The following is a 12635-nucleotide window of genomic DNA, read 5'->3' as shown; positions in this document are numbered from 1 at the left end:
ATCCATGTGTGGTACACAAAGGAAGTTTGAAATCAAATCAATATTGATCCTTTTTAAAAAATATATATTTTTGATACTGGAGATGCTGGGGCCAATTAGACAATTAGAAGTTCCCACCATGTGACTAAATGGATGAAAAGAATCAGTGAATTAGACACTACCTTCCATAAAGAGAAAGAGACAAAGAGCATTGAGAATCATGAAAAAAATGACAGGAAAACTGAAAGAAGAAACTGAAAGGTGATGTAGAGGAATGTAAAAAGCTGTTCACAGCCCCAACTTCAGTTCCCTGGGGAGTAAAGAAGTCAAAACCATAGCCCTGTGGTAAGACAGGTAGATCTGATGACAATAGAGTAGCAGATGTAGATTCAGGATGAGTCCACACTTCCTACAACCTTACATCCACTGTGGGGATTTGATTTGATGTAACAGTGACACTTCCTGCATGTCAGTCTAGCATTGGAAAAAAAACCATTTTCTCCCTTTTCATATTTCAAAGATCTATGGTCAGGTACCATCTTGCGACACAAATTATTCTTTGATAGTGGTATCTAAGTCTGGGGATGTGAAAACAACCTAGTTTAGGGAACATGTGCATATTCTGCCACATTCTCTAGGAGGAAGAAGACCTGAGAAGAGGTGGGGGGAGAGGGAGTATCTGAAATGGACATGTTAATAAATTTAACCAGCAGGGTGCTCTAGCAGTGACAGGCACATAGATCATTGACCCTACCCCTCTGTGGCTAAAAGTAAGTGCCATTGACTGAGGATCACTAAGAAACGTCTCCAAACCCATGAATGGGTAATTGCGTGGCCTCAAGGAGCTGCCACTCAGTTGCGTGTAGTTTTCTGCCTGGTAAGCCTGGGATTTCTGAGCCCAAGTCCCATGGATCACTCAATCTCCCCTCCCTCCTTCCTCTCATGAGGTGATTAATTGCTGGGTGGCATCTGAAAGCACTGAGACTTGCAGGAAGATTGCTATGTTTTCTTTGTATCTTCCCATTCCACTGCAAAATGTAATTTTTGTTTGCTTCACCCAATAACTTAAGCATTCAAGCTTCATTGTTAAGCCTGGATGTATGTTACCTCTAGTATCACAAATATGGGGATTTGTGGAGAGAGTGGGATCTTGTCCAGCACATACACCACAAAATTAATTGGGATAAACAAGGGTTTCCAGTACACAAAGCAGGTGTTCTTCTAAAATGAAAGCAGCCCTAGGATGACAACTGACTCTTAACTGACCTTGTCATTTCAGACATACAGAACAAATCTCTTCTTTAGTCTTCTTCTCTCTGAATAGTGAAAGATATTCCTCCAGGACATTCAGATAAATATTTAGTTACTGAGTTACTCTCCCAGTGCAGTAGTGAGAAACTGTGCTTTTCCCCTTCTACTAGCCAGACATGACTGAACATTGAGAAAGAATATGGATGATTAAAATTTACAAACCAAAAAATTCACTTCATATTCAAATTCAAATCCACAGAAAAGCAACAAAAAATTATGAAAAACAAGGCAACATGACTACTACAAAGGTGAACAAATCTACAATAATGAAGTCAACAGATAGTGGGATGGATGAAATCCCAGACAAATCAGAAGAATGATTATAATACTGATTAAGAGGGCATAAAAACACTAGAATAAATTCAAAAAGAATAAAAATAAACAGATAAATGCAATTAGGGAGACAATATAGGATAAAAAACAAGAGTTCAGAAAATACATAGAATTACTTAAAAATCAGATAGTAATAGGCTATGTACAGGAAAGCAATGCAAGGAATCTCCTTGTATAGCTATCCTTATCTCAACTAGCAAAAACTCTTGGTCCTTCTTATTATTGTTTGTACTCTTTCTTCAACAAAATTAGAGATAAGGGTAAAACAATTTCTGCCCGGATGTGAGGGGGTGGGGGGGAGAGGGGGAAGGGGGGAGAAATGACCCAAACATTGTATGCACATATAAATAAAAGATAAAAAAAGTAATGTTGGAAATAAAAAGCTCAATAAGTCATATAAAAACAAACGTAAAAGACTCATGAATAGAGACTATCATGTTGAAGACAGAATTTCAATGCTTGATGACATGTTAAATGAACTAGACTATTGAGGCAATGATAAAGATAAGAAGTAAGAGAGTATGAATAGCACATCATTAAAAGATTTTGAAATCATTTAATACTGGTGGGATCAAAATGGCATACAAACAGGTTCATACTAATAAATACAGCATGATAACAACCACAAAAAGATATGAAGACCAATAGGACAGAACAGAAGACCCAGGAATAAAACTACATAACTACAGCCATCAGATCTTTGACAAAGGTGTCAAACACTGTACTGGAGATAGCCTACTTGACAAATGGTTCTGGGAAACTGGCTATCTACATGCAGAAGACAAAAACTGTACTTCACCTCTCACTCTGTACAAAAAATCAACTCTAAATGTATCAAGGATTTTAATGTAAGAAATAAAACATTGAAACTACTACAATGAAAAATAGGGGAACTGGAAGATATATGTGAATGTAATTATTTTTTGAATAGGATTTCAGTTACCAGGAAATAAGAGCAGGAATTGACAAATGGAACTGTATCAAATTAAAGTTTGTGCACTTAAAAAACAGTAACCAGTTACCAGAATCAAGAGACAACCCATGCAATAGGAGAAAATCTTCACCAGCTGTTCTACAGATAAGGGATTAATATCCAGAATATGCAAGGAGTTCAAGTAACTAAATGAAAAAGAACAAACATCCAATTTATAAATGGACAAATGAATTGAATAGGCAGTTATCAGAAGAAATACAAATGTCTAATAAATACATGAAGCAATGTTCAACACCTATCCAAAAAGGAAATTCAAATGAAAACTATGATAAGATTTCATCTCATTCTTATCAGATTAGCAACCATGAGGAACAAAAACAACCTCCAGTTATGGCAAGGATGAGGGAGAAAAATGAATACTCATATTCTTTTAGGGGGAATGCAAACTAGTGTAACCCACTATGGAAATCAACATGGAGGTTCCTCAAAAAACTACAAATAAATTTCAATATATTTACCTTACCACTCTTAGACATATATCTGAAGGAGTATTAGTCAATATACAAGAGTGATTAACCTGCACACCTTTGTTTATTGCAGCTCTGTTCAAAATAGACAGAATGTGAAATTAGCAAATGTGAAATTGGTTAATATGAAATTAGCCAAATGTGAAACTTGGCTAATTTATATATATATATATATATATATATATATATATATATATATATATATATATATATATATATAAAATGTATATATAAACTACCCCAATCATATTATATGTATATATGTATATATGTGTATGAATATATATATGTATGTATATATATATATATAATGGAATATTACTTAGCCATAAAGAAAATGAAATTATGACATTTGTGGGAAAATGGATGCAACTAGAAATCATCAGATGGTGAGATAAGCCAATCTCCAAAGGTCCACATATCATGTGTTCTCACTCTTTTGTGAGTCCTAGACCTGAAATGATAATGGTGATGATAATGATAATAATAATATTTTCTGAATATGTATGGGGACTGTCTGGGGTTATCACAGGAAAGGGGAAGGAAATGATGCTGAATGATAAAGTGTTTAGAATTATGCTACATATATACATATGAATATAGTATAATGAAATTCACCAAAACCTCTTTGAAAGAGAGGAGAAGAGGGAGAATGGAAATATAATATAGGGATGAACTTATTCAGGGTAAAGTGTGCACATATATGGAATTATCACAATGTGATTTCCTAATGTTAATAAATTATAATTCAGAAAATGAAGTTTAAAATTTTTTTAAAGTACCAAAAAATACCCAAGCTATGAATCATAGGCATAGAAGGAGTAGAGATACAAGCTGAAGGCTTAGAAAACATATTTAATAATATAAGAAAATTCCTCAAATCTTGAGAAAGATGTATGTAGAGACAAACTATAAAAGAAACTACCCAATCATATTATAGTTAACATATTAAGTATTACTAAAATGGAAAGAATATTTATGCTGCAAGAGAGAACTGGCAAGTCTCATATAAAGCAAAATCCAACAGAATATCAGATTTCCCAGGGGAAACTAAAATCTGTGCAGCCTGAAATGATATATTTCAAGCTACTAAAGGAAATAACTAACAATCTAGATTAATGCATCTAGAAAACTGATTTCTTTTAATTGAATGAGATATGTAAATTGTGACAACAAAAACTAAAGGAGTTTATGAGTTTATGATGACTAAACTAAAATGTAAGATACATAAGGGAAACCAACACAGAAAAGGTAAGCTAAACACAACTGAGATAATATGGGAAAGTATAAATCTTAGCATATAAGTAAAAAGACAAATGAGAATTGGAAATGATCAAACATTACAGAGAAAAGAAAATGAGGATATTTTCTCCTGCAATTTTGTCCTTCCATTATACACAGAATGTGTACAAATTTTCACAACTCTGTGCTCAGAATTCTTGATTAAAATACAGAGAAAATTACCTGTCTCCACAATGTGTGTGCACCCAAGTGAATATTGGATTTTTCAAATAAAAAACCAATAGTTTTTGAAATAGTGAATTTATTGAATACAATTACCACAGATTACTAGAGACTTGAGTGATGTGAAACTATAAAGTGGGCTTCTGTCCAGTTTGTACATTTTGCTATGCATTTCTCTTTATGCGTATTTTGTGTTTTCATAGTCATGAATATTTTTGCTAAAATCACTGTTTAATAAAATATTTCACATGTTTGTAAGTGGCTTTGCAATGCTTGGTATGCATGACATAAACACAAGCAAATGCTGTTTGAGTTTATTTCAAATTAATGGAACATTCCTGAATGGGATGATAGTATGGATACAAAGCACCTAATGTGTTGAAGCCACACTAATGATGGCCAATTTTATGACTGAAGGAAAAATCTGTTCAATAGTTAACAGGGGTTTAACAATGCCTCCTTTTTGCTAGGCTAGGAATAAAACTGGTGTAACCAGAAATGAAATAAAGTTAGTCAATCCTCTCTAATTATGGGGATATAACTATACAAGGATGAAACTAAAGTGCACCACTACATAAATAGAACATATCAACTTTAGATATAAGGATACTTCAGTTGAACTATATGAAGTTCAACCTTATCATTAGTGTTAATAATAATATACAAATTGTGTATTACCCTTATAAATTTCTCATCTAATAATAATGTAGGGAATATTCACTACTGGTGTAATTCTTCCTCAATGAAGTTATATCATTGAAAAGTCCACAAATTACATTTTTGAGCCTCTGGGATAAAAACAAATTGTCCCATGTCACAGAAATAAGTCACAGACCTGGAATTAAAATTAAACTTCAGTCTTTGACTGTGCTATGGTACAATTTTGATGTTCTCTAAGTGTCAAAAAATTTCAACAAAATACTCCAGAGGTCTAAAACACAGTTATATATAAGGATAATTAATTCATTAGCATTTTATCCAGTAGGTATGAAATCAAATTCTGTGTTTATAACTCATTTTGAGATTGAGAACAATGGCTGTAAGATTGGAGGTGGGTGTGTATAAAAACAAGCCATTCCTGATTTGGATAACTGAAGGCTTAGTGCAGATTGTTGACTTTGTATGAGGTTTGCATCTGATCTGAGAAATCATTCCTATAGTAATACTGTAGGTAACACCTACTTCTCTTTTCTGGGAATCATTTGGACAACCCCAAAAGGAAGAGATGAATGAGAAATTGATACCCTGATGGAGATACACTGAATTAAAATAGGTGCATGGTTTGTCAAAGGAGTGACATGACAGGTTTATTCTAGAAATGCTCCCTGTCTGAAATCAGTCTGATTCAGACAACTCATAACTCTTTTCACTCCTACAATCTCTTTTAATTTCCTATATTGTTTTGACCCTTTTTTCTGTAAAAAAAATTTGATAGTATGCTTAGGAGACAGCACAGATTAAATGTAATAAATCACATAGGACACATAACTCAAATCATTCTATATTGGTCCATAATAATATGGATACTCCTTCTCATCCTTAGCATCTCCATCATAATCCTTTTGAAGTGTTAGGAAACAATTTGTAGACATCATTTTTCTGCAATCATGGATGAAACAACTACAGAAAGCAGGATCAATGCAGGAAGAATGATAAACTTTGAACAAGAATTTCTGAACTCTCAGGGCAATAATTTTTAAAACTTCACATGTTGTTATCCTTTAAACTCACAAACTTTTTGCTTGTCTTCATGATGAGAAGGCAATGATTTTAATAGAGCTTCTTCCATCCATTCTTCCCCACAGACTTTATCAGGTGAAACATTGTTTCTGCTAGGTAATGAGAAAAGATAATGGACTATGGACCCAGTACTCCTTCTGTGCCAATGAAGTCAAAGTCTTAATCCATAGGATTGATCTGAGCATTGTCAGATAAGAGCCTCTGATGAAGATACCATATGGCAGGAGAAGCACAGCTGTGGTGACAACAGACCAGGACCATCAAATGAAGCACTTGACCATGGATTCTTAATGTAGAGAGACCGTAGTATTAACTGCCTTTTGTTATAACAATCACAAAACCTTTGGGGATCTTACTGTACTCAGCAAGAATATAATAATCATTTTGTTAATGTCTTTCTTTATTAGCCTTTTAATTTCATTTATAGTGGGGGTAAAATAAATGTGTAAAATTGGTATTTGATTTTTTAAAGCTGAGGTGGCATTGATTACTCTGACAGTTTTGTGGAAATATAACCAATATTTTCAGAAATTTTCATCTTAAATCTGCAATTCTTGCACCCAAATGGGAAAACAAATATTTTTCATGGTACCCGTGTCAACCACCATTTTAGGATGAAACATGAAGATAAATTAAAGTCAACAGTTCAAAATTGTGGGACCAGAAAAGCAGTATTTACTTATTTTGGTCATTTGCTCACTTTCCCACCTGTTTCCAAATGTTCTGAGTTAAGATTGTCCTACTGTAGAACCTCTTCAGAGTATTAACAATGTCTCTGTTCCTTAAGCTATAGATGAATGGATTCAGCATAGGGGTGACCACAGTGTACATTAATGAGGCTAGCACTCTTTTGCTGGAGCGTTGTGGTACAATCGAGCCAAGGTATACTCCAAGGCCTGTTCCATAAAATAAGCAAACCACAGAGAGGTGAGATCCACAGGTTGAGAAGGCTTTATATCATCGACTTGATGATGGGGTTTTCAGAATGGAAGAAACAATTTTATAGTAAGATAAAAGGATCCCTGCAATGGGGAAAAACTCTAATATATACCCAATAACATATATTACTATGCTGTTTGCAAAAGTTTCAGAGCAAGAAAGATTAAGTAGCTGAGAAGGGTCACAGAAGAAGTCAGAAATTTCCACATCCTTAAAGCAAGGAATTTCTAAGGCAGTCAAATTGTGCAGTTGAGAATCAAAAAGACTAATTAAAAAAGATACCAAAACTGAGATACTACAGAAGCAAGGGTTCATAAAGACTGAATAATGTAGAGGATGACAGATGGCCACAAACCAGTTGTAGACCATCACAGTGAGAAGGAAATCATCCATACATATAAAAATCAGAAAAAAAGACATTTGCGTAAGGCAACTGCCATAAGAAATGATTCTGCTATGAGTTTGGATGGCCACAATCATATTTGGGACTGTGGTGGAGATGAAACATATATCAGCCAAGGACAGGTTGAAGAGGAAAAAGTACATGGGGATGTGGAGGTGAGGGTCACAGCTGACAGCCAAGATGATGAGCAGGTTGCCAAGCACTGTGACCAGGTACATGGACAGGAACAGTCCAAAGAGAAGGGTCTGCAATTCTGGATCACCTAAGTGTCCCATGAGATAGAATTCTGAGACATGTGTTAGATTTAGTTCTTTTTTGCTTGGATACCTGTGGGAAAAAAGAGCATTAGTTAGGAAAATGAAGCTAAACAACAGGTACTCTGTATAGTGCACATACTGAGTTCAAGTAACCAAAAGTGAGAATTCACAATGGATGTCAAAATTTTCAGAAATTTTTCTGAATTGTGACAATCCAATTTTCCTGGCATTTTCATTCAAGGATTTTTTAAACTATCCTTCCTTCTTTTGTCCACATCTACTTGAAGACACCCAATAATACTAGAAGGCCAATAATATACTAGACAAGAAATCCATGATCACAGAAAAATTAAGACAATATTTTTGTTGCTTTCAAGTATATCTATCCCCTTTTAGAAAAATGCTACTTTGTGAACCTAGAAAGAATATAGGAAACCAATTAAAAATATCTAGGAATAAACATAACAAAGGATGTGAAAGATCTCTACAATGAAAACTATAAAACACTGAAGAAAGAAATCAAAGAAGACTATAGAAGATAGAAAGAATTCCCATTATCATGGATTGGAAGATAATATCATGAAATTGACTATATCACCAAAAGCAATCTGCATGTTCAATGTAGCCCCCAAGAAAATTCCAGTAACATTCATCACAGACTTATAAAGCCCACCCTAAAGTTCATTTGGAAGTACAAAAGACTGTAAATAGCCAAGGCAATATTGAGGAAAAAGAGCAATGCTGGAGGTATCAGAATACCTGACTTCAAACTATCCATAGAGCCAAAGCAATAAAAACAGAATGGTACTGGCACAAAAACAGATATGAAGAATAGAGGACCCAGATATGAATCCATGAAATTATACCTGCTTGATTTCTGACAAAGGTAGCAAAAACATAGAAAGGAGAAAGACAGCATGTCAAACAAATGTTGCTGGGAAAATTGGATAGATGCATGCAGAAAATTGAAACTAGATCAATGTCTTTCACCCTGTGCAAAGATCACCTCAAATTGGATTATGGACCATAATTTAAGACCTGAAAATTTGAAGTTAATGCATGAAAGAGTACGGAATACACAAGAATTAATAAGCTTAGGCAATTATGTACTAAATAGAAGTCAAATGGCTCAGCAACTAAGAGAAAGGAATTGCAAACAGGACTACATGAAGTTAACAAGCTCTGACAACAAAATAAATGCCCACTAAATTGAAGAGGCTGCTCACCAGGTGAGATAAAACCTTTGTAAGCTATATATCTGGCAAAGGATTATTAACCAATATACTGGGAGCTGAAAAAAATCAATAACCCAATGGAGAAGTGGGCAAATGAACTAACCAACACTTTTTCAGAGAACATCGTCCAAATGACCAAAGCACATGAAGAAATGCTCATCATGCCTGGCCATATAGGAAATGCAAATAAAAATCACGTTAATATTCCACTCACTCCTGTTAGAATGGCTATCATGAAGATAATATATAACTGTTGGGAAGGATGTGGGGAAAAAGGAACCCTGACACACTGATGGTGGAAATGAAAATTAATAAAACCAGCATGGAAAAAATATGGAAACTACTTAGAAAACTAAAAATAGAACTGCCATATGATCCAGCAATAACACTCTTAGGGATATACCAGAAAGAATGTGAGTCAGGTTACAACAAAGGCATCTGAACACTCATGTTTATTGCAACATTATTCACAATAGCTAAGCTATGGATATAGCTAAGATGCCCTACTTCTGATGAATAGATTAAGTAAGTGTGGTATTTATATACAATTTATATACAACAGAAAATTTTCATTTGTAGGTAAATGGATGGAACTGGAGAACATCATTTTGAGTGTGGTTAGGCAGGTTCAGAAGGCCAAAAGCCATGTTACCTCTCATATGTTGAACATAGACTTTATACAAATATTAGCAATATTATAAAAAACATGTCATGCTAAGGACAGCTCACATATGAGAGAGGAAGCATAAAAGAAGGATGTTAAGGAGATGAATATGGTTGATTTACTTTCTGTACTAGAATAAACAGAATTTTTAATCCTATTGAAATTACCATAAGAAGGGAACTAAGGTAGAATGGAGAAAAATTAAGGGGATGAATCAATTTTGGTTTACAATACATATATACATGGAACTGCCACAAGGAAACTCCCTGTATAGCTATCTGAAACAATAAAAATGTCATTTTTTAAAAAAAATCAGAGGATAAGAAGGCAGAACAGATCCTATCTGGGGTGTTGGTAAAAGTACATGGAGAAAGAGTGTAGGAGAGTGAATATTGCGCAAAAACTGTGTACACATGTATTTAAACGGAAAAATGAAATCTGTTGAAGCTATTCCAGGAATGAGGGGATGGGAATAAAGGAGAATGACAGAGGACATGGTTCAACTATGATATATTTAAGAAATTACATAAATGCTAGAATATACCTCCACACCAACAATAAAAAAATAAATAAAAGTAAAACAAAAAGTATAGTTCATAATATTAAAAAAAGAAAATATACTTGCAATGAAGGCAATTCATTTCATTTAATTTTATTACAATACATATCAATAAATTTCCTTTAAATTTTTCAAATTTCCTTGACTTACAGTGTCCATAAGCATGACGTGATGTGGGTCTCTGTTATCTGAAGGCTTGGGTCATTTCTCCCCCCTGCCCCCACCCCCTACCTTACCACCCACTCCGCCCCCTCCCTCTCCCCCCACCCCCTCAATACCCAGCAGAAACTATTTTGCCCTTATTTCTAATTTGCAGACCTTTAAAATATCCGGAAATCCTGCCCTCAGAATGGAACAAATTTCATCAAAATATTTACATGCTTTATTTTAATATTTTATTAGCATATTTTTGTACAAGGAGTTTCACTGTGACATTTTCATATATGCTTACCATGAGCTTGGATAGGTTCACTCTCACCACCATCATTCTCCCTCATCAGTCAGGCTTTCTTAAAATGGTTTCAACAGGTTTCATTGCTCTATTTTCATATTAGTATAAAAAGTTTATGGACCATATTCACACTCCTTTATATCCCCAACTCATATTCCTCCACTACCTCTAGTATACACCACCTAACAGGACATGTTTTACATTGTTCAAATGGTTTTTACCATGCTATTTCATTCCCAAATGCATTGTACTTTATTCAGATTAACCCCTCTATTACTCTCCCTTATGCATTGCTATCCTTATGCTATTTTCTTACAGCAGAATTGGGAGTAACTGTGTTATAATAGTTCCTATCATTTAGAAATTCATATTAACATAATATATAATTATTATTAATAAAAACTACTTGCATTGACATATTTACATTTATACTGTTTATGTTATAAAGGATATTTTATAGATTTTTAACATTGCTTAGGATGTATGAGATTCTCCTGCATACATGTTCCTAAGTAGAAAATATAATATATTGGTAGATACATTTTCCTCACAACATTTCCATAAGAGTGCTGGTTTATGTAATGAAAAAAGAAACTTTTCTGTTTTACCTACATGTTCCTAAAATTCATGTAGGTAGTATCCACCATAACCTCTACTATGAAATGTGCTAATTTACATCAGTGAGTGGTTTCAGGTCTCTCTTTGGAGCGCATGCATCTATTTCACAAGCATTACTGGACACACTGTTTCATCAGAGAAAGGGATACATCTTTTAATTTGTATTTTATTGCATTAAAATTTTTTCAAACTTCTTGTGCCTTTCTACTTTCCACACTGTCAGAATGTATGCATAATATGATTGTTGGGGTATAGTTCTCTGAGCTCCAAAAAATACGTGTATTCAAGTTTACTGTTAATTACATATATTTTCCCAATTGGAAGTGAGACTTTATCACTCATACTTTTTCTCTCCTACTTGAGAAATACCACCAAACTATACCTTTACTCTCTTCAATAATACTCCCATTACCATAAGTCTTCAAGAAATTTCACTTTTGTGTAAGGAATAATTCAATTGTGTTACATTAGAGGAAACATTCCTCTGGGAAATGAAATCAGAAAATTTATATGTTAGTTCCCAATCATTAACTTACTATTGTGTGCAAAATGTGAGCAAATATCTACATTTCTCTGTGGTCTTACCGCTCAATGGAAATAAGGAGAATAATCCCACATCTGTGACATATTTGCACCTAATGGAAGTGTGGAACTTCATAAAATTTTTTCATTTAAGCTTTTTACATAAAGAATAACATCCTTTAGGAAACAGTGGGTTTTAAAACCATACTTGTACTTGTGCCTGGAATGGTAGGACACTCCATAAGGTGCCTCAACACAAATGTAAGGTTGAACTGTCCCCTTCTCTTTCTGCCTCTTTTTATGTTTTTCATTCATGGAAATGATGCTATGCTTTGAACAATTGATTGACATACATGTGATTGAATGGATTATAGATCCCATGTGTTAATGAAATAAACACTACTCAGATCAATTTTACCTTTTCTCTATTCCTATATAGCATTCCTGAAAAGCATGAAAGTGCAGCCAGGAAAGCATCAGGTGTATTGAGACCACATTGATTTTGACCAATTATTGTGAACTAAGGAATCTTCAATTATTTATCAGATGGATATATTCATGAATCTAATCATTTAAAACAAGTGTAGATGCATATATTGTATAGTAAGGTATAAGAAAACATCCTGTAGTACAAATCTGAGACTTCCAAAACTATTAATGCTTGTTCACATTTTCCAGATTTTGGGGTTGTATGTGGAG

General features: G+C 34.0%; 1 pseudogene; it reads right to left on the bottom strand.

Annotated features, from left to right (window-relative positions):
- Positions 1 to 6984: 6984 nt before the first annotated feature.
- On the bottom strand, positions 6985 to 8915 carry LOC109678655 (olfactory receptor 7E24-like; annotated as a pseudogene).
- Positions 8916 to 12635: the final 3720 nt, after the last annotated feature.

Source organism: Castor canadensis, chromosome 14 (assembly GCF_047511655.1).
Source record: "Castor canadensis chromosome 14, mCasCan1.hap1v2, whole genome shotgun sequence".
Lineage (NCBI taxonomy): Eukaryota > Metazoa > Chordata > Mammalia > Rodentia > Castoridae > Castor > Castor canadensis.
Note: the sequence above shows the minus strand (reverse complement) of the source record. Positions and strands in the feature narration are given on the sequence as shown.